This window comes from Peromyscus maniculatus, chromosome 18 (genome assembly GCF_049852395.1).
Source record: "Peromyscus maniculatus bairdii isolate BWxNUB_F1_BW_parent chromosome 18, HU_Pman_BW_mat_3.1, whole genome shotgun sequence".
In the NCBI taxonomy this organism is placed as follows: Eukaryota; Metazoa; Chordata; class Mammalia; order Rodentia; family Cricetidae; genus Peromyscus; species Peromyscus maniculatus.
The window spans coordinates 14,533,501-14,556,468 of record NC_134869.1 but is presented as its reverse complement, the minus strand read 5'-3'; the positions used below and the strand labels follow the sequence as shown (position 1 = coordinate 14,556,468).

Sequence of the window (22,968 nt, the reverse complement as noted above, 5' to 3'; positions counted from 1 at the left end):
AACACTGATTGACTCTCATTTAGGTGCCTGCTTCTTTGGTTCTGGGTTGTAGCCTTTCAAATCCATCTTCTGCTTGTGAAATATTGTTTCCGTCTTTATTTTCTCCACTCACAACTGTCTCTTTCGGTCTGGGTACCACAACCCATGGCTGAGCAATGGCTAGTGTTACACCTTGAAACACAAATCTGTCCCTGCCTTACTTAATTCTTACAGCAAATACCAATCAGGAATCAGGATAGGACACAGAAGTCATTCTTTATATTTTGCATACATGAAGATTTATTTTTAAGTTTCTCATTCCTCTCCATTAGCACATATTAATTATTTAAATGAATGGGTTCCATATAATATACTCATCCATGTATACAATGTACTCGGTCATATTGTCTCCTTTTACTCCTCTGGACCTGTTTGCCCTTCCTTTTGGCTTCCTCTTCATTTCCCAGACAGCCTCCTTCAATTGTCACGCCTATTTAAAAAAAAAAAATCTAGGTGGGGAAAAACATTTAATGTGAGAATTTGTGGACTTCGAGATCAGTGGAGGTTTAGAAGACAAGATATGATCTACCTCTAAAATCTCTGTAAGAAATATAGAGTCAAAATTCTTTTAGCCATAGTCACCATCCATGGGTAAGGAATCCTGGGATGCCACTCACCAGATGTGCCAGCAGCTGTCCTCCCATCATTATGACAAAATACCCACAATGACCAATTTGAAAAATGGAAAGGATTCATTTGGCTCAGTTTTGGAGACCTCAGTCCATCAATAGTTAGATCTGTTTTTTTTTGGGGGGGGCAGTGGTGAGACACTACATCATGGCAGGGTCACATGGTAGAAGAACACGCTGATTCTGTGGTAGTCAAGAAGCTAAGAGAGAGAGGAGCAGGGGCTGGAGGTCTCAGTATCCCCGCTAGGGATACAGCCACAGTAACTTCCATTCAGTTCACCGGGTCCTGCTTCCTAAGGTTTCAAAACTTTCCTAAGGTTTCAAAACTTTCTAATAGTGCTGCAGGCTCATGACTAAGTCATTACCTTCTAGACCTTCAGGGGTATTCCAGATCTAATCTACGGTACTTGCCCTTCCTCAGTCAGGAAGGGATGCCCATGATGATGATGCCCTGCCGAATGGTGCTGTCAAGAAAGCACACATCTCTCTGATCTTGTCAAAGAGGAAAACAAAGTATCAAGGTCAGGAAGATTATCCCTACCTCATTTCCACCTTCTGAAGCTCATACAAGAGCACTGTGGAACCCTTTCGGCCTCTGCTTCGAGGAGTCTGATGAGAGCAAGGGATGCAGGGTAAGCAGTACCCAGGGCTTCCACCCCACCAGGCTGTGGCAGCCTACAGCAAACGCAATCTAACCTTCAGGGCCGTGTGCAGCTTCATCACGGGCAGCTGCATTTGACTAAATCCCTGGTCTTACTGTGTTTGCAGAGCCACTGACAGGTCCTGGGCATATTCTTGTCAAATGCATGAATGAGCCTGTGAATCCAACCCTGGTCCAGTTCTCTCTCGCCTATGGCTGTGGCTTTAACAGATGCAGCCTCCCCTACCTTCTGCTACCTGCTCCAGGCCCGCTTCCTCCTCCAGTTGCTGGTTGCCCTTTGTGTCTCTACATTACGGCTACTGCTGTGTCAGAGCAGAGAAGCGGGTGCAGCTGTGTATCACTTTTACCTGCACGCTGTGACTGCTGGGAAGCAGCAGGTAACTTCTCTGCTACTCCCCATCTGCTTGCCTCCTCTCTTGCAGCTCACTTACCTCACTGTAGTCATCAGTCTTTACTCTTTGTATTATCCCATCCACGAGTTTGGATGACTTCTTAGAGACACAATATCACTGTAATATCACGCAGAATGGTTCCAGTGACTTAGAAATCTCCTGTGCTCTGCGTATTCACCCCTCCTCTAGTCCTCGACTGCTGATAGTATTGTCTTCATAGTTGGCAATGGACAGGATGCAGCCTTTTCACAGTGGCTTCTTTGTTTGGTAATATAAATTTAAGATCTCCACACATGTTTTTTGTAGCTCAATGGCACACATCATTTTAGGCTGAATATTATTCTGTTGTCTCAATATACCACAGTTTCATGTATCCATTTATTTCCAGAAGAGCATCTTGCTTCCATGGACATTCTGGCAATTATGAATAAAGCCACTGTCAACACGCATGTGCAGGTTTTGTGAGGAACTGTTTTCGGCTCCTTTGGGCAAGTACCAAGGCACATGATCGCTGAACCAATGATAAGAGCATGTTCAGCTTTGTAAGAAGCCGCCGGACTGTCTTGAAAATGGCTGCACCATCTCTCACCCCTGCCTGCGACGCAGGTTTGTGTATGTTAGCGGTTCAAAGGACACCTACAAGTTGAAAAGTCAAGAAAGACATATAAAGATATGGAACATTCAGTGTATGAACTTAGTTAATTTTTATCAAAACCCAAGCATATTGTAGCCCTTTAAAATATTGGGTCTACTTTCACCTCCTGGTTCAAATAACAGAACCGAAATTGGTTGCTGAGAAATGAAGGGACGTTCCATGACAATGGGGACTGGAGAGTCACCTCACTAGCACCAATGTCACAGTTCACTCACAGTGTTTCGGTTGTGTGTCAGCAATGCTGGGAGGCTGGGGGAAGCAGGCATACTCCATCCAACTCCTTGCTGTCAGGCTTTTTAGTCAGGGCCCTGCCATCTAACGGATGGATTTCCTTGCTGGTGGATTTAACCAAACTAGTATTAAACCATTCTTCATATACCAATAGTCATCACAGCTGGCTTTGTGCATGTGAGTTTTATTTTTTCCAGTTCTTTGGATGCATGGCGACTTGTTTCCTAGGAGGTAGGGAGAAGAGAGGAAGGAATTGTGTAACCCTGAGGCTGCTGTGGAGAGTCCACTGGACACCCAAATAATGCCGTTTCCTAGAGTCACATCTACAGCCATTCATACAATCATCCTCACATTGGGAGGCCACTGGGCTGCACGGGAATATCTGTAGTGAAATCCTCCTCTCGAGAAGGTGGGGCTCTTGCCACTCCCAACTTAAGTAGTGGTAAGATCTCTCTAAGAATTCCTTTCTGCCAGAGTCCGTATCCTTTTCTCTACCAGGCAGTTCAAAGCAGAAAGTATGTGTGGAGTGCTTCATTATCTCCAAGGGGCCTCCATTAGTTGGGCTAGCCTAAAAAGCCAGGAGCTTCCAAGGAAGTATCCTTATGAATTAATGCCTGTGGTGTTTTATAAAGGAGAAAAAAATTAAAGATTTAAACTTTTTTTTTAAATGAGCTAATTAGAAATCAGTTCAGAGAGTATTTTTTTTTCCTTTTGAATACTTGGAGCTAATTTTTTTCCTCTCTTTGGGCCAATCATATGCAAACCAATTCCACACGTATGCATTAAGCACCCATATGCTCTAGGCATCATAATGAGCTGAGTGGTTGGAAAGACAGGTATGATTCTCTTTTAGCTCTCAGAAGATATGCAATCTAGCAAGGGAGCCAGATACACAGAGAAGCAGGGCTTTTTATATCCATTTATTTAAGTGCTTCCAGAGAAAGTTCCTTTCGGGGGATGTGAAGATGGATAAGACTCAGGCTGGGACTTCCTTAGTAGGAAGCACATACTAAGGCCCCTTTATGATTTTTGTCTGTTTGTTTTTGTAGTCCAGGCTGGCCAGAAACTGGCAGCAGTCCTCCTGCCTCAGCCTTCCAAGTGCTGAGATTACAGGAATGTTTCGCTGCACCGTGCAGCAGTTATTTTACTATACAATTAGTGCCAACGTCGGGGATGACCTCATCTCTTCAGATGTAGGAGGAGTGTTGGGGAATACTTTAAATGTGGAATAGAAATGCTTGAATTGGGCCTTAGAGAAGAAGCGTTCCAGGGACGAGGAGACATGAGAGAGCTGTGCCGGGTCTCTGCATATTAGGATGTGCTTGATGAGAGGGGACAGCAGAGGGGTGGGAGTAAGAGGAAAGGGAGGAGGGAGTCATGGGCTCCGTGCGCTACAATCAGGAACATCCTTGGAGGAGGTAAGAAGCAGGGAAGAGTTTCTGCAAGGGAGGATGCTGTGGTGTCCTCATCCCAAACCTCACAGGCAGCAGCGCCAAGGGTAGATGGGGGAAACCGTCCTTTTCGACCTGGGGAACATTGGCAGGTAGACTAGGGCAATGGCTGCAGGGGGCGGGGCATGGGGGTGGAGGAGGAGGAGAGAGATGTTTAGGAAGGGATGTGGGCATGATGGGTAAGGTAAGGCAGAAACAACATCAACACTGAGACAGTTACTCATGGAAGAGCTGAGTTCAACTGAGGTCATTTTCTCTAGGTCACAGAGCCCATCAGGATGCATAGAAATGGAAAAAGAAAAGCCAGAGAAAGAGCGAACTGGGGAGAAAAAGATGGTTTTATATTCTGTCTAGGGAGCCTTTATCTTCTTAAGAAAAAAAACCAAAACCCCCAAACTTCTTATTTTCTATTTCCTGTGATGTAAAGTAAGTTCATATGACTGTTTGGTCACTTACCATGCTATTGCTAATTGAAAATATTCTAATTGGAATGACCATCGGAAAGTAGCCCTCATACATTATACAGTATTGCTGTGGTTATTTATTTATTAGGCCTCCTGTAAGGCTGAGCTAATCAGGAACAGGGATGCTCTGGACAGGCTCTGGAGGATTTTTGTGTGGCTTGCCTTTGAGATAGCTCCCTGAGAAGAAAGAAAAATTGTCTGGATTGCTGGGCTCCCCAAAACTATTTGTTCTTGTCAATACTTCAGAGATCAAGGACTGTACACATTTCTTCCCAGGGTATACTGGGGCCAGAACAATTTTAGCATAACATAAGAGAAGGGAAATGTGAAATAGGAATCCAGGGCAACCGCTGATTTATGAAGCAGCGGCTAAGCAGCAACTCTTAGTGCTTCAGTTCTGCAGGTGAGAGTCACTGTGCTGGGCTTAGCCCTTTCTGGGCTTTCCGAGCTGGCAATTGCCATCTTTGTTTGCAAAGTCCTCCCATCTCTGGATAGCATTTTAATATTTGTTGATAAGTGTCATAAATTATTAAATGCCTATGCAGACTTGAGCATTGTGACACGGTTCTGGGTTGTTTTATTTTATTTTATTTTTTAATGAAATGACCTCCAATACATTATATCTGTCCAATAGTCAAAGGTAATTTGAACTTCATACAGCTATAAAGGACACAGGGACACATATGTAAATGTTGGTCATGCTATAAATGTTCAGGGAGTGGATACTGAGTAGGCATTATGTTTTGGACTCCGTTAGTAAGGAGCATGAAGCAAATGGTCCTCACTCCAGCAGAGCATTCAGTGAGGCATAGAGGGTAAACACTAAACACGTCATCAGACACGTCAATTTGTTACACAAATGGCATGAGAAGGGTGACGAGAATACAGACTGGTGATATCAGGGAAGGCTTTTGGATGAAGCGACACCCCCAGGTCTAAGCAGAGTGGCTCCAGGCAGAGGAAACTCTTAACCGACTCCTGGCAAGTTCAGGAAACAAGGTGAGGCCTGGCCCTTATATACATGCTTAGCATTGGGAAGCAAGGACTGTCTTTCCCAAGCCAATCATGGAATACTTATCAGATTCATAAACACAATAGACGTATGGATATATTATTGTACAGATACATAATTATATGCATTGATATGTGTATTATAGATCCCGTCTAATTTGACCACATGCCAAAGTATGTATTATTATTTCCAATTCCTAGATGAGGGGCTTGGGTCTTAGAGACCAGCTCTCCACACCAAGAGGTTGAATTTGAGTCCCAGGCTCTCCCTCCACTTCACCCCAACTGTGGATGAGCAGGCTGAAAGCCAGGCACTTGGGATGACTTCAGTGCTGAGTCACTGGCTCCCAGGCCGGTTTGCATAGGATAAACTGTCTGCACACGTTTTGTGATGACTGATGAAACCTTAGTAGCGACAGCAGTCACCAGCACTGGTGGCAGTAAGTATGTCCCCAATCATGTGTTTATATAGCTTTAGGTACTTTACTCGCCAGTCAGTCCCTTACTTGTAGCTCAGAGAAGTCCTGGCATATTAGGATGTAATTTAGTCTCTTTGAGGTCGAGGAGACACAGACTAAGTGCTGGGACTTAGCCCTTCTGATTCTAATCCAAAACCCTCTCCTTAAACCACAGAAACTCCCTTTGGAAGGAGGGGCTATTTATACACTGCTGATAAGTCTGTACTCCTGCAGACTTCCAGGAAACAAGCTTGGGCTTTCTTCAAAGTGCTTTTGACTGTAAGAGGCATAAGAAGGAGTCATTCATTCATCATGCACTATTGCGCATCCGATGCTTAGGGTATTGAAGGATCTCAATAAATTGCTTAAAAGGTACTAATTTAGTATAATGTATTTGTTATTTGTAGTTGTCACATGAGACTGAAAAAGAATACATTATGGGAAAACAGAAGTGATTAAATCACATCGGACAATTTGGTGCCTTGACCAAGAAGATGATAGTGAACTGGAAAATGAACAGTAGAGTGTTTCCAGGGAGAGAAGTACGGATGACTGTTCTAGGAAAGTGGATTACCACAGCCAAGGAAGTGGTGTCCATGGGGAATCCTAACTTATCAGGTGTAATGAAAGCATACAATATAGGGGGCACAATGGTGGGAATTGACACTGGAAGTGTAAACCGAGGCCAGATTGCAGTAGGCCCTCAATTTCAAGTTCAACAGCGGCTGCATTTGGTCTGACCACTCCAGATTTTTAACAAGGAAATGGCATGATGACATTTGCTTCTATTTTAGGAAGAAAATGCTAATGATAATAGGGAGGTTAGCTTAGAACAGGGGAGAGATTGGAGGCCATTTTAACGTTTAGAAGAAAGAATAAGCCGGGTGGTGGTGGCGCACGCCTTTAATCCCAGCACTCGGGAGGCAGAGCCAGGTGGATCTCTGTGAGTTTGAGGCCAGCCTGGGCTACCAAGTGAGTTCCAGGAAAGGTGCAAAGCTACACAGAGAAACCCTGTCTTGAAAAACCAAAAAAAAAAAAAAAAAAAAAAAAAAAAAGAAAAAGAAAAAAGGAAAGAAAGAAAGGAAGGAAGGAAGAAAAAAAGGAAGAAAGAAAAAAGGAAGAAAGAAAGAATAGTGCTCCAAATTGGTTGTTGAGACCTAAGGATTAATTGCATGTAGACATTTCAGTAAGATTTTAGATGCATACACTGACATGCATGTCTGTGCATAGATGCATTCTCTCTCTCTCTCTCTCTCTCTCTCTCTCTCTCTCTCTCTCTCTCTCTCTCTCTCTTCATTTTTCTTCTGTAGACTCAGCCTAACTCTCCGTCACTCTTTAGGTCAGATATTGATTTACTTTGCTATCTTCAAAAACAGGAGGAAAAGCGAGCGGGCTGTGATCTTCATGGATTTTTTTTTTCCTGCATGGTTTGATCTCTGACAATCCCGGGGGATTCTTCTGGCTTGAGGAATGCTGAAAACAAACACATTTTTCAAGACTTGGATGCTCTGGTTATAGTTATGAGCCTCAGATGCCTCTCATGTACTCGGGACCGCTGTTGACTATCCGAAAGCCCGCCTACTAAGCACTTTGGGAAATTATTCTCAGCTAGTCAGTGACCCTTAGCAGGTCAACCTATTCTCTCTGCATTCCAGACCTCCCACAGGAAGCAGAAGGACAATTTAGATATTAGAAATGGGACTTTAATGTTTGTGTCAATCCCATGCTTTTCTGGAATATTCTTTCCTTTTCTTTTTCTAGTAGTTGAGGACAACTCAGTCTGGCCTTAATATGAAACTGTAGGGTCAAAGTTGAGGAAAATAAATCAATAGATATAAATTGTTTTCTCTTTAAATTGTGAGCATTTTTTTTTTGCTGTTGCATAAAAGGTTTACATTTAGTCTCTGAAGTAAACAATCTTTTTTTTTTTCTTTCTTTAGCTTAGACTTTCTCAGTCCCATTACGCTCAAATTAAGGTGACAGTATGAGAAGAGTCCTCTTTGCAGCCACATGGACCGAATCAGAAAACATTCTTGAAGGCTTCTGTGTCCACCTCAGTACATTTCCATGAAAAAGAGGAAGTGTTCTGAGGCCAATCGAATTGGCCACATAGGCAGTCTCTTTCACCGCCCCTGTGTGCACATTGCTCATGTCTTAGGAGTGCACCCATCAGGCTGAAAAACACATGGCATCACTAGAATAAAGCCCAGGATGAAGCTGGGTTAGCAAAGTGGCTAGTACCTTTAGATGGAATGGTTACTCATTATAAGTTGTCAAAACATCGACTGATAAAATGGTATTTGAATTTCGTTGATTCTCATATCTCCCTTGATAGGTTTTGATGTTAAAAATGGAATGGGGGGCTGGGGGACTGGGGAAATGACTCAGAGGGTAAAAGCACTTGGAGGACCTGAGTTTGAATTCCCATGTAAGACTGGGAATGTAGACACCTAGACAGGGAGACAGGAGAACCCCTGGGAGCTATCAGGCAAGCTAGCCTGGTAGGCACAGTAGAAAACAAAACCAAACCAACAAAGAGACACTGCCAATCTCAGATAAAGTAGACAGCCAGGACCATATCTAAGGTTGCCCTTTGCCCCTTATGCATGCTGCGGTGTGTGGCATCTTTACGTACACACACAAATTGTAAACACACATGTACACAGAATTATGCAGCCATCTACCCTTGTAAGAGTAAGCTTTTTTTTTCCTTCTTAAGCTGGTTACCAAAGGTAGACCCAAGCTTTGCTGTTCCCACCCTGCTTTTGAAAGACTTGCCTTGACACATCTTTATCTTCTGGCTTTATAAGCTGTTGCCAGTGAACTTCCTGGGAGATGATCTCCTGAAAGAGCATTCTTTTTTTTTTTCTTTTTAAACAAACTGATGTAGGTACATAATTCACTTTATAGATAGAAAGTTCAACCTATTGAGAAGTCTTAAAATAAGGCATTAAATCATGCACTTGTAGAAATTTAGTAAGACCCTCCTTGGCCAATCAAATGGCCATCCAACAAATATTTCTTGGGACCTATGATGTTTGGTGCCAGAAAGCAAGGTACAGTGTGAGATTCCCTGAGTTTAACTGATTTTTGTTTGTTTGTTCATACAGTGCAAGATTAAACATTGTTTATTGCTGTCTGAAGCTGGGGCATTCCTATCATCATTTGAAGAGGGAGGAATAGAGAAGTGATCAAACTTTAAAAATTAATGACATTGGAGTGACTAGAATACCATTTTCATTGACCCAATTGTCTTATAAATGTACAATTATTTAATCTAGTAGGCAATTTGTATTTCTGAAGCATTATCCTTTTCATGCTTCATTATCCTCCGACATAGTCAAGGTATTGAGTCCATTTCATAAACAGTATTAATCTCAATTATTCAGGAGCTTTGAATAATCCCCTCTTTAAACACATGGTTTGATATGCTGACCATGTTATTGTCACATTTGGAGCTGCTGATGCCAATCAAAACAAGTACTCAGCTAAAGAACCTCAAATGTTAGGTGTTAAATGTGGGCCGGAGAGGTGGCTCAGAGGGGTGAAGGTGCTTGCCACAAAGCCTGACAGAACTGAGTTCGATTCCTAGGACCCACACGGCGGAAGGAGAGAACTGCCTCTCACAAGCTGTCCTCCGTATGTATACTGTGAGTTGTGTGCACCTGCCACCCCACATACGCACACGAAATAAATAAATCAAGATTATTTGTGCAGTTATGTTTCCCGGATAGCTTGGGCCGTAGAAAATGCCCTATGAAATGCACAGCTTGACAAACCTTTAAAAAGAATACTTTCTAGGATATTAACATTTGCCTGTGGGACTATAAACTCCTTGAAGGCAGAGGGCATCTCTGCACCCTTTACACACTTTGATGGTCTTCCTTATATTTGCCAATTTGAGCTGAACAGGCTTGAACAATGAAGCAGAATTTGAATCTCTCGGATTTCTCCCATTTAATGTACACACGACCACCCTGGTAAGCATCCTTTTCTTCCTCATTTAAGCAATCTCATTTTATTAGACTTGTCTTTGATGGGGACCATTTTATGGGCCCCTGCTCTGACTCATTCTGAAGCCCTGCTCACCACTTCCTGGGAACCTAGCCCTTCTTTTAAAGCGGTGGTATTCAGGTTCCCCTGTGTCAGCCTGCAGTTTGCCCATGGCTAGATGGCATAACAGAATGTCCAGTGAATGTCCAATCTCTGAGCGAAAACGGAACTAAAATTAGAAACCCAATGTCACATAAAACACAGAGGGCCGGTATTTTCCTATTTACTCCAGACTGGAAGAGGGAATCGGCTCTTCTGCTGAGAAAGCGTCTTAAACACTCCTCCAAAGTTAAAAAAATCGGCAAGCTTTATTATGATATCTCATTGAGCTAGCATTTAGCCTCAGAAACCACCTCCTGATCCAGTTTAATCATCACAAGCAGACACAGCTTCATATATATGTTACCAGGGTTCTAGGCTTGATCTGAAAATAGGGCAAATGGGAAATGTTTAGAATTATCCATCATTGGCCATCAAGGCCTTGACTCTTTTCTGTTAGCATAAACTGCGGCGTCTCACTTCAGTGTTTATAAATTAATACTATTTACCTACAGCATGTATGTCCTGTCTTAAATCATGGCTGATTTAAGAGCTGTCAAAGAGAAACCTAAACTGTCCCCAGAAACTCACCTCTAACAGCATTTCTATACAAACATACGGAAACTTAATGAAGATGGAGGGTCAAATTCCCACAGAGACCTTTAACCCTTTTTTGTCTAAATTTCTCCCACGACGTGGAAAGCTCTGTTCTTGGCCATCCCCACCTATGCTTTGGCCATAGAGAGGCACAGGTCCAGAGGGCCACTTTTGAACCCGGGGGCGACCTTGTGGAGGGTCCACGTCAGAGTTGTCTGATATGTGAGGGATCACCGTGCCTCACTCACTGGGCTTCCTGCAGAAATCCGGTGGGATGCCTTGGGAAGTGGCTGGGTGGCCAGCGTAACTATGGGGCTTTGGGAGTCGGCACACGGCAAGCCCATATTAACGGAGACTGGGGAGAAGGCAAGCTGCCAACCCGGCCCGAACTTCTGTTGCTGTGTGCTGCTGGCAGGGAGCTGTCCTGCAGCTCCCAGGACCGGCTGTCATCTGTACTCTCTTGTCACACAGACAACAGCCCCCTAGCTGGGCTGATTGGTTGCTGGCAATAACTGATATGGAATACTGATGTGCTCACCGGCAGTTCCTTCCACTCCAAAGAGACTCCTTCCTAACCCAAACCTTGCTTTCCAAAGCCTAGCCCGGTCGTCTCCCCCTCTCCCCGCCCCCCACATGCCGCCCCTGCACCCAGTAGGGAGGACCTGTCCTGGGCGTGATGCTCTGAGATTGTGGTGAAATTGGCCCCAGCTGGCTGCTTTCACTCCGGCTTGCTTCCCCCGAGAGTCCTGTTCCAGACTTCTCAGGGTTTCCACGGCACAAACAACTGCATGCGGGCTGGAGGGGAGACTGAAGAGGACTTGTGTGTGGAGGGTTTGTTGCCTCTCATCACTTTCCCCGGCCTCCGCGCGGAGTCAAGCCTGGAGGTTCCCTGTGAATTTCTCTCCACCACAGACACTGAGGAAGGATCCCTTCTCCTTCTGTTGACTCTTTCTATTTTTATGGTAAGTGCTTGCATTGAAGCAGCCGTTCTGCTGCAGTGAAAGGATCGCTCCCTCTCTTCCCAGCTAGGCTTAGTGACCTTCCTTCTGCATTTCTTCTGTTCCCATGGTCGTTTTTTTTTTCTCTGGAGGACCCAGCGAACTAAAATGCCTGGGGTCATCTGTCTGCATAGTCTGTCTTTGATTTATTTATTTCTTCATAAACCCGAGCCCTTCGGCTATGACGGAAACATAAGTGCTAGCTCTCTTTGTCCTTGAAGCTGCGGCTAGGCAAATGTGTTCTCCACAGCAAACTGCAGCAGTGTGCAGGGGATCTGTGCAGGCTGGCTGACAGATTCCAGCAAGACGATTCCTCAGCTTTCTAAGGGGCACTCTCTCAGAACCTGGAGGGACCAGGGGTGACCTGCCACATTGCAAAGACTTCCATCTTCCCCGGGGTGAACATGAGCACACACGTGTGAGTTATGTTGGAGTCTGTATGGGCAGCGATGCTTTGAACATCTGCCGGTGGGTCCAGAGTGGCCCTGTGTCTTGTGGGGTTTACAACTTGGGCAGGAACATTAGCGGTGAGAGGAATCCTGCTCTGGCTGGCAAATGAGTAGACTGCATGACCTCATCGCTTCTGAGACTCAGAGCACCCAGTTCTGCAAACCTTGCGCTGTGTAGCTTCTTCGGAGGGTGGTGGGAAGTGAAGGGAAGAACGTTTATTTTGGAGTTGACAACATAGTTTCATCTTCCTCCTGAGAGATAAAAGCTTTGAAGCTGTTGGAATGGTTAGACTTTTTTTTCAAGAGAAAACAAACAGCTTTCCAATGAAGAGCATGTGCATGGCAGGTTGATTATCCCAAGGCAGGCTGACTAGTGCTTTCATTTCCCACCTGGGCTCCCAGGTTGCCTGTAAAGAGTATTGCAACTTCAAGTCTGTTACTGGATGCCTTGGGAAGCCCAAAGGAAACCAAGAGTGTATTCCTGGAGTTTCACCTTGTTGAACTTGTGCACTGTAGGAGTCTTTCTTTACAGGGAGCTTTTCCTTCCTTCCTTCCTTCCTTCCTTCCTTCCTTCCTTCCTTCCTTCCTTCCTTCCTTCCTTCCTTCCTTCCTCCTCCTCCCTCCCTCTCTCCCTCTCTCCCTCCCTCCCTCCCTCCCTCCCTTCCTCCCTCCCTCCCTCCCTCCCTTGCTCCCTTCCATAGCATGGTGAATTATGTTGGTCAAAGCAATAATGTAAATCATAAACTTCAAAGTTGTCATTCTCCTTAGTTTGTTTAATAAGTTTTGGGCTAAGTGTTGGTTATCTACTAGTACGTGGGAATTGTGTGTGTAACTCTAGGAAGAATTGCCATCAGGTGTAATTTAGCCACCAATGCATGTGATTTGTGTGTGTGTGTGTGACGAACAAGCGGGGAATACAGGGTGAAGTTTCTGATCTCTCCCCTTGCTCCTTGGGAGTTTCGAGGGTGAAGTTCTGGCGCTCTCCTGCTCTCTTGCACCACCTTTATTTCCACTGTCTGTACATTTCTCTTAAACTAGTCTTGATGACGGATGCTTTTATCCTGTTTCCCGGGTCCAAAGTAGATACATTTGGTGTTTTGTTTGCATTTTGTATTTTGGTGATTATTATATTTTGTTTGTATTATTTCTTGCATTAAAAAAGCTTGAAGGCATCCCTTTACATGGCTCAACTATTCAGATGTTTATATGACCCCTCCAATCCCATTCAAGAGTAGAATGAGCAAATGTTAAAATGTCTCTTTAACAGTAAGAGAGAAAGGGGATTGTTCTTGCAGACTGCAGTCGGAATCCTTAAATGATGTTTGAAAGACTTCAGCGGTACTGGGGCTGTAACTGGTACATAATCTTTCCTGTGTGCAGTTGTGTTTTATGGCAGTATTGGGATGTGCCTGGCAGGTACTTTGTTTCCTCAGATTCTTTAATGTACAGCTCTTTGCATTGTTTCTTTAAGGTACAGCCCTTTACTTGGCTTAATCTCCTCTCCAGCTCAAATGATTTTCTTGGGAGTCTGGGGCTGGCAACTTGTGGTATTCATCAGGATGGAAAGAGTTAGAATCAGCTTAGATGGATTGGAACTAACCTCTGCACTTCACCCTCAGGCAGTGTTCAATGCATTTAGAAAACATTTCATTGTAATTAGCAGCAACTTTAGTGTTGAGACAAAAAGATCCTTTAGGCTTACTTTGTTTTGTTTCTCTAAGTAATCAGAATCATATATATATATATATATATGTGTGTGTGTGTGTGTGTGTGTGTGTGTGTGTATTTACATGCATATATGTATAAACACATTTACAAGCAAATATACAGAGATACTGTTTACTTTTGATATTATGTTCACTATAATTATAAGATTAAAACTATAATTTTAATAGGGAATTGTAGGAAAATTCCTGCGACATTGACAAGCATTGTCTAGAGAGCCTCGTGTGTGTGTGTGTGTGTGTGTGTGTGTGTGTGTGTGTGTGTGTGTGTGTGTGAGAGAGAGAGAGAGAGAGAGAGAGAGAGAGAGAGAGAGAGAGAGAGAGAGAGAGGATTTCCCCACTCTCCTCACCTCACTTCCAGATAATGCCTTTGGGGATTTCTCTGAATCAGGGGAGTGTTCTCCTCAGCACCTCTTTGTTTCACAGCAGGCTGTCATGTTAATTCCTCTGCAGTCTCTGCATAGGAAAGTACCCCAGGAACTGATGAAAAGCTGTGCCAAGTGGAGTCTGTCCTCAGTGTGATGAAGTCACTGCAACGTTTTATCTGCCTGTTTATTCTGTTGCTGTGCAACTGAAGTTATTTCAAAAGGGTCTCAGATTCCTAGACCGGCGCAGATGCAGTGGTTCATTTGTTCACACTCCTTAATTACAGCCTCCATCCAAACCTTCCTCTCCTTATTTCTTTGGGTGACATTTTAATTTGAAACCTATAGCTTGTATTGTGAATCAAGGGTCTCTCCATTTTTATTCTCTTGTTTCCTGTATTCTGTCTTCCCTACTTTTCTGTTCTCCATGTCTGAGCCCATATATGGATACCTTGATAAACTCAGTGAAAATGAAAAACGTACGATGATTAATGAAGTTATAGCTTTTCTTTAGGTAACCAAACTGCAATTGTTCACACTCTAATGTAACTGGGAGATGAAACTCTCCACATTAATATACATATCACCTCATGGTTCTGCAGGTATTCTTGTCATCGAAACTATTTTCCATAGCTGATTACCAAGGGACCAGAAATAGCATCACTTTTTGCATTTTAATTAATGGCATTCTAGATCTGCCTAGGTTAGATTGCCCTCGGTTTTTGACATGTTTACTGTCTGAATGGTTTTTATGTTAAGAGGGAAAGTTTGTGAGTGATACAAAGTAAAATCATTTGGTTATAAGATCCAGCCTGCCTTTGAAAACTGCCTGAGCCACGTTATTAGGAGGTTTTCTTTCTGTTGCCCTTTTCAATGTAATTAAGCCAATGTATCCCCCTTTACCATCTTCCCACGAACTCCTTTTTACAGAGTAAAGGGACTAATGTACAACTCCCACATCAGCTTCCTAGAGGGAAGACTGTTTCTCAGCCAGCCATCAAAACCACTTCTCTCACCAGCCATGGTGATCTACTTGGAAAGGAACTCACTATTCCATTGGCCGCACAGACTAATTGTATAAAATAGGAGAGACGTTTCATGAGTTGTTTGTCAGTGACTGTGATTAGGATCTGTGCCGTCCTACTGAATTTAGAACTACAGTCAGTAGATCAACCTCCTAAGAGAAAAAAAACCTACGTTCCCAGTAGAATAATAATTAATCCAGATTGTCTTAAATGTTTATGTTGCAAGTTTTATATCTTGGGTGGTAGTGGGGGATGGCAGAACTCTGGAGGAGAACCACATTAGAGCCCCCAAATAATGCAAGATGAAAGGGGGAAAATTGTTCCTATATTTAGCATTCAATTCTCCAGTCAGACCGTTGGTTAAGTCTGAAGAGCCAAGAAATTGTTCAAACATATCATGACAGGTTTTGTGCACTTTTTTGCTATTAGAAGTCTTTAACCCTTCATCAGGCAGCTGAGTCAGCTGGTAGCCTTTCTTACAGAGCACAGACATCAAGAACTCACTTTAGTGTTCTTGTTGACACCCTGTGGGGAGTTCTTATAAGTGGTGGAGTGGTTGCAAGCAGAAAGGATTGGGTATCAAAGATGAGCTGGTCATAGAAGCATGTCTTTGGTATCCTTGAACTCTAGACCTTACCACTGTCTCTGTGATTCAAATTCTGGATGTGTTACCTTAGGCTTGGGCCAGATCTTTTCAGAAGATGCTAGTCTAGCCATGAAAAAAATGTGAGGTGTTGTGTTTCCATTTATCCATTACTAATCTGATGGAGATACTTGACTCATGTTTGGTCTTCCTGAAGGAAGTGGGTTGCACATTCTCTTGACCCTACAAAGCTCCCAGAACCCAGATCTTAATGTGGCTGTCAGATGCCTCAGATCAGTATGAGAATTTTGAACTGTCCTGAACAGAGCTTAGGTGTGATCACTTGCTATGTGACACTTTGACATTTTTAATGTCCTGTTGTCAGAAATGACGTTGAGGAACATCTGACCTTATTTGATACAAGCTAAGGAAATAAAGCCATTTCCTGAGGTTAGAGATCTGCTTAGCATCTGGGCAAGGTGAATTTAGTGCAAAGCATATTTATTTATTTACTGGGAACCCTGCTCTATTTCTGTTGTGGGGCCTCTTCCACAGCACACAGCTAACATCTACCATCATTCATTGCTTACAAAACTGCTTTGTGGCAACTAACTCACTGGTGACCATTATGTCCGGGCTCACTCAATGCAGATTACGTAGCTGTACCAGTCAGTGTGAGTCACATCAAGCAAATGTTTATGGTAATTTCGCTCATGCTTGTGTGGTAATGCTTTTTTTTTTTGTATTGAAATTTTGCTTTTCCTATGGGCATCTCAAGAATTTTGCAAACACTATGATTAGGTTTTCCTTTTACACTTAAATTATTCTAGTGATGATGACTGTTTATGGATTGATTCCTTCATGCAGTTATGAATTTGCTTACTGTTTGCCACGCATACACTATGTCCATCCCGCATTAGATACATTACTGAAGCAGCCATACATGGCCATCACCTTTGCTGAGTGCTGTCTACTCAGGCTTCATAAAGCTTACCTCCTCTTGATTCTTAGCCTGTGTTCTGCTTGCTGTCATATCTCATTTCTGAGGGAATCCAGTTGCTTGGGCAGTTGGTACCTTTGGTTCAGTCACTGAGAATTTCTTTTCACAAGAAGTCAATCTTTGCTGTTACTGTAACATGCGTCTTGCTGTTTTCCAGAGCGCCTGCAGCTTGTGGTTTTGTTACCTGACTGAACAAAAGAGATTAATTAGGGAAACTGGTTTATACCGTTGCCATGTGGTGAAATGGCAATTCCGTTCTTGGGGAAAACTCGCCTGTTTCCTCGGATCCTAAGTGACAGCCTGGGTGGAGCAGCGTATATGGAACTAATCGCAGGTTGAATTGCTCTTATGAGCCATGCCCACCTTAATGTTCAGTGCTGGCTTCCTTGTCAACCTTGTTCTGAAGCAGACACAGGATGTTCCAGGAGTTCCAAACCCATTTGCAGTTCTTAGAAATGCCCAGTGTTTTGACTTACCTCAGTACCTTTGCACGTGCTGTGTCTTTTGCCTAGACTGTCTCCCTTCTTCGTGCAGTAAACTTTGAAAGCACATGTAGGAACAGTCTCCCACAAATTCTTTAGATGCTATTCTTATTAAACCTTTTTGTCCAAAACCAAGCTAGCTGACTCTCCTCGAGTGTGGGGACTACACTTCCATCTCTGTACCCCAAGTCTCAGCTTAGTAACTAAGTAGTAGGACAAACACCAGGTCCCCTGAACAAAGGATAGGGAATGGCCATCCAAATCCTGTGGCAGTGTCTGGCCTGTGTGGAAAGGTTAATTTAAGAATACAGTGTGTCTCCATGACTTAGACTGAAAAAGAGAAAGATAAAGAGAACTGGGTTTAGTACACTAGAAGTCCTATGTAAAAACCCCTCAAAATGTCTTTGCCTCTGTTAGACCCCCAAAAATTTAGGGTCTCAAGTGGGCGCCCCAAGAACCCAGACTCCAGTCCAGTTGATGCAACTGCACGAGGTTTATTGTTGTGGCTGTACAGTCAGGCAAACTCAGCTCCAGAGAGCAAGAGTCGCATCTTATTGCAATCACATGGGTACTTTTAAAGGAAAAAGCCACAAAAGCCGTAAGATTACAATTCCCATACAATTTCGTTTCACAAGATCATGGTCTGATCACAGAGTGGGTACAGTACATCTGCATGTGCATTCTTCCCGAAACCTCAAGAGGGGGGGTATCAGGGCAGGAGTGGAGTTTACACAAAGGTCACAGTGGTCCTTCCTGGAACACCTGCAACTATCCCAGTCACAGTTGAGCGCATCTCTTAACAGAGATCTCTTTACATTGTTACATTGTGGCAGGGGTGGTTGAATAAAGGCTGAGTCAGGTTGCCCTTGGAACTAGTTTTCTTTTTAGTTCCTTTTTCTCCTGGGGCTTGGGGGGGGGGGGGGTGGTAAACCTGAAGGGTTAGGGTCTTTCAGCCTCCAAATGAATTTAGATAAAGTAAATGTTGAGAATATATTGCGAGCTCTCCATGGGCAAAAACCAAACCAAATCAAACAAAAAAAAAACCCAAAAAAACAAAAAAAAAAAAACAAAAAAAACAAAACCCATATAATTCCTGTTCGTGAAAAGGTTATACACTAGTAAGGCTTAGCCTGGTGTATAAATTACCTAACTTGGGAGCAGACAGTCATAAATAGAACAGGTAGGTCATGACTTGCAAATATGACAGAAGAGAGGGGATTCCAGATTAGGGGCCTGGGGCAGGGGTGGGGTGGGGTGGGGTGGGGGCGGGGAACTGGACCTGATGGAGTGTATCAAAAATGAGGAGGTTTTGGAAGGAGTGGAAAGGGGTCATCATAAAGCAAGGGTGATGGGAATGGTACCAGAAGTTCTAAATGTTTATACTTGGGAAAGTTGGGAGATAATCAGTTTAGGAAAAGTCAGTTGTGGATATGTGTTTGAAATCTCTTCTTATGCTTAATTACACCAAAGCCCTTCATTCATCAGAGATGGCCGTTGCTCTTAAGAGACACACTTTTCGCTCATTCCCTTTGTTCACTGAGGTAAAATGGGACAGTCCAAGTCTTCCCAAAGAGCCAGGCTTGGTGGCCTGGATATGTGATTGTATCCAACCAAGAGCTTAAGGCAGGAGGATCACATGTCTAATGACTACCTGGGCTACAGAGTGAGTTCTAGGCCAGCCTGGGTAACTTAGTAAGACTGTCTCAAAATTAAAACGTAGGAGGAAGTTTTTGATGCAGTTTAGTATTAGAGTGTATATGAGACTCTTGGGTTCAAGCCTCAGGAGCACAGATGAAAAATCATGGCAAGGAATTAAGTCAGAAAATCTAACCTAAAACCATCATTTAAGACCTAGAGAGAATTTTGGATTGAGATCATTGTGGTGTTAATTAGCAAACTGTCTAGCATATGAGAAGCCTCATGGGTCCATTGGCATTTTATTGCTAATAACATAGTTATGTTTCTTTCTCTTTGGCAATTAACTTTCTGCTATCACAAGGAATATGCTTATTTTGTGAGCCAGTGGGATATGCATGCATAAGCTAGTTTTCACGTAGGTAAAGAAGTGGCTTAGGAAATTCTACTTGTAATGGACTTAGTTCATCCCCTGAGCATGACTTCTGTCATGCTGTTTCCTTCCCATTTCCAAAGCAAAACAAAACAAAAAACCATATTTAGGGGGTAAGCTGGTGAGGTTTGATACCTTGGAATTATATCTGGTCAGATAATGCTCTTCCTTGAGAATTAATCTAAACTCATTAAAGACTTTGGACCAATATGTGTAACTCTCTTGGCTAGAGCATGAGAGCAAATACATTTTGTTTGTAGAGTAAGATGAAACAGAGAAGATTCTTTTTTTAAAAGATTTATTTATTTATTATGTATACAGTGTTCTGTTTGTATGTATGCCTGCACACCAGAAGAGGGCACCAGATCTCATTATAGATGGTTGTGAGCCACCATGTGGTCGCTGGGAATTGAACTCAGGACCTCTGGAAGAGCAGTCAGTGTTCTTAACTTCTGAGCCATCTCTCCAGCCCCCAAGAAGATTCTTTCATTCCTTCGTTTGTTTGCTCCAGAGTGGTTGTTGAACATTTAGCTGTGTTCTGGGCACAAGAAGCAACAGTGAAGAGTCATCATCCCGTCTTCATGGGCTAGCATCTGATGGGAGTGGTAGGAATAACACAAAAGACCATTAGCAAATAGGAAGTTGACCTGAGCATGATTAGTACAATGGACAAAAAGAAAATGAATGTGCTTGCCATGGTTTTCATCCTTGGTTTTCCTTCAGCGTTTAACCCCTGGGGCCGTCTTAACCAGATTTTCACCATTGTGACAGAAATATCCAAGGTAAATAAGTTGCAGGAGACACAGTTTAGTCGGACTCGTGGGCTCAGAGCTTTCAGCTGCACTACTGTGAGGTGGAGGCGAGACAGAAAGAACACCGTAATGGAGAGGGGGTGAGGGAGGAGAGCTGCTCATCTCAGGAAAGCTGGGACACAAGCGAGACAGAACGGAAGTGTTCAGGGCAAGATCGATCCTTCAAAGACACCCTCCCAGTGACGTACTTCCTCCAGAGTAAGCCCTACCTCCAGCCAGCACATTCGGTATGAACTCAGCAATGGATGATGAAGCCAGTGTCCTCATGACTCAGTGCCTGTCAATGACTGGATCCACTGACTGGGGACTTAGCCTTCAACCCATGAGTCTTTGGGAGACCATCTCATACACAAATTATATATTATATTTAAATTATTTTCTTACCATTCATTTATTGTTCTTAGTTCAGTACATTTATTTATTTATTTATTTTGCATTTTCCTTCTGACTAATCTTTCAGTGTCTTGTGGGGTTTTTTTTCCCCTGTTGAAACAATTAGACTACTCTGTATAAGGACTATAATAATAAAGTCATTTCATTCTTAAATTGGTTACAAGAAAAAGCTCTATGGACATCAAAGGTCATGTAAAGCCAGAGTTTCGATGAAGATAGACGTGGCTTTTCCCTTTGCTTGCATCTGAGATCAGTTTGGCGGATTATCCTGGGAGAACTGGCGGTCAGGGGAACTGCAGCCCTTGAAGAGGGCAGATAACCATCGATGTAGCACGTACCACTCAGAGAAAGGGACAGGAGGGAACTAGAACATAAACCCCCATTTCTAAGAATGGGCATAACTGGGAATGCCAACTTCAGAGGTTTTAACGGTGATGAATGAGATGCTCTAGGGATGGTTCTTAGCACAGTGCCTACAGACAGGGATTGTCTTACTCTCCTTTCTGTTATTGTAAGGAAATACTGGTTAAATCAGCTCAAGGGAGAGGGGGATTGTTTAGGCTCACAGTGCCAGGCTTCAGTCCACCGTGGCAGAGGAGTCACCATGGTGGAAACTCCCGAGGGAGCTGGTCACATTGCACCTGTAGTCAAGAGGCAGAGAGACAAATGCATGCTTAGGCTCAGCCTGTTTTCCCCATTTTACACAGTCCAGGGTGCCCTGCCCAGCAGTAGTCCTGCCCCTAGTTTATGCTTCCCGAATCAATTAACACAATCAAGCCACACCCCATAGGCATACAGAGGCTCATCTCCTAGGTGATGCTAGAGTCTCTAAGGTTGACACCATCACAGTTACCCAGCGCGTGCTGATTTGTTCTCATTATGTGTCCTTTAGTGTGAGGTACATGTGTTTCTCTGACATTTGTGTGTATATTTTCCTGCTCAGTAATGTTCTTGTGATAACTGTGATCATTTTTAATGCTTGTAATTAATGTTAAATGGTGGAGCTCTTTGGAATGTCTCATGGAGTTTGGTTACCAGTCTCTTAGCTACTTTATCAGAACTTGAAATTCCTTTAGACGTTGTCACAGGGACGCACTTAACTGAGGACAGGGCCGTGTGGCCGTGGGACCCAGGGAGAGGCCCTGTGAATGGCTTTGTGGCAGAAAAAGCAAAAAACAAAAACAAAGCAGAGGAGAATAGGAACAAGACGGCGGAAAAGGTGATTGAATTCCTTTGTCTCCGCTGACAGAGGGCTTATGGGCGGCTGTTTTCTAGGTGGTGTGCAGTCAAGAGATAAGTTATTACCAAACATAGCGGACAGTTTCCAGAAGGAAATAAATAAGGAAGAAGGATTGGTGGGGATGGAGGCAGATGGTTTGAGTAGAGTAGTCATATGTAGCTAAGTTTGTTAGGAAGATTTCTGAGCATAGAGTGGTTAGGTTATAGGTCACGTGAGTTTAAATTTTTTTAAGTAATTTATTTAACTTTTATTTTATGTACATTGGCATCAGATCGCCTGGAACTGGAGTATAGACAGCTGTGAACTGCCATGTGGGTGCTGAGAATTGAACCTGGGTCCATCTGGAAGAGCAGGCAGTGCTCTTAACCATTGAACCATTTCTCCAGCCCTGAGTTTAAATGTTTTGATGGCTCTTGTTGACTTACTGTTGATTGAAGTATGAAGTTTATGCTCCCAGCATCTGTGGATGAGAATACACCCTTCCTCATGTCTCAGTTCACCAGTAGACATTTTGATGTTTGCTACCCTGCCTGGTCAATGGAGTATCTTAGTTAAGTTTGGAAATCTTTTAATGTGTTTAGGTTTTTCCTCTATGAACTAATTTTCTGTTGTAGATTCGCCTTTAATCCCAGCACTCGGGATGCAGAGCCAGGCAGATCTCTGTGAGTTCGAGGCCAGCCTGGGCTACCAAGTGAGTTCCAGGAAAGGCACAAAAGCTACACAAAGAAACCCTGTCTCAAAAAAAAAAAAAATCAAGGGTTTTTGTCTTCTTGTTGTTTTTTTTTTTTTTAGCAGTTTTTAAATTTTATTTTACTGTCTATTTTTCTTTTATTGAAAATGATTTTTAATGCAATATATTCTCACTGATTTTCCCTCTCCCAGCTCTTCTGAGATCCTTTTAACCTCCCCTCCCATCTGAATCCACACCCTTTTCTCATTTGAGAACAAACAGGCATCTAAAGAATAGTATGAAAATAAAATAAACAGGGCATGCTGGTACACACCTTTAATCTCAGCACCTGAAAGGCAGAGGCAGGGGGATCTCTGTGAATTCAAGGCCAGCCTTGTCTATATAGTGACTTCCAGGACAGCCAGGACTGCAGAGAGAGACCCTGTATTAAAAACAAAGTAAAGCAAACCAAAAAAAAA

The 22,968-nt window shown here is 43.3% G+C and overlaps 1 protein-coding gene across 6 annotated transcripts in view; it reads left to right on the top strand.

Annotated features, from left to right (window-relative positions):
• Positions 1 to 22,968, top strand: part of Ano4 (anoctamin 4) — a 394,739-nt gene that overhangs the window by 81,788 nt on the left and 289,983 nt on the right. For 2 of the 6 annotated variants that reach the window (XM_076554597.1, XM_006979832.3), the window contains exon 1: positions 10,941 to 11,642. The exons of the other annotated variants lie outside the window; for them this stretch is intronic. The gene's annotated coding sequence lies outside the window, so the exon portion shown is untranslated. Of the gene's footprint in view, positions 1 to 10,940; positions 11,643 to 22,968 lie in introns of those variants that run through there. 6 annotated transcript variants of the gene reach the window in all.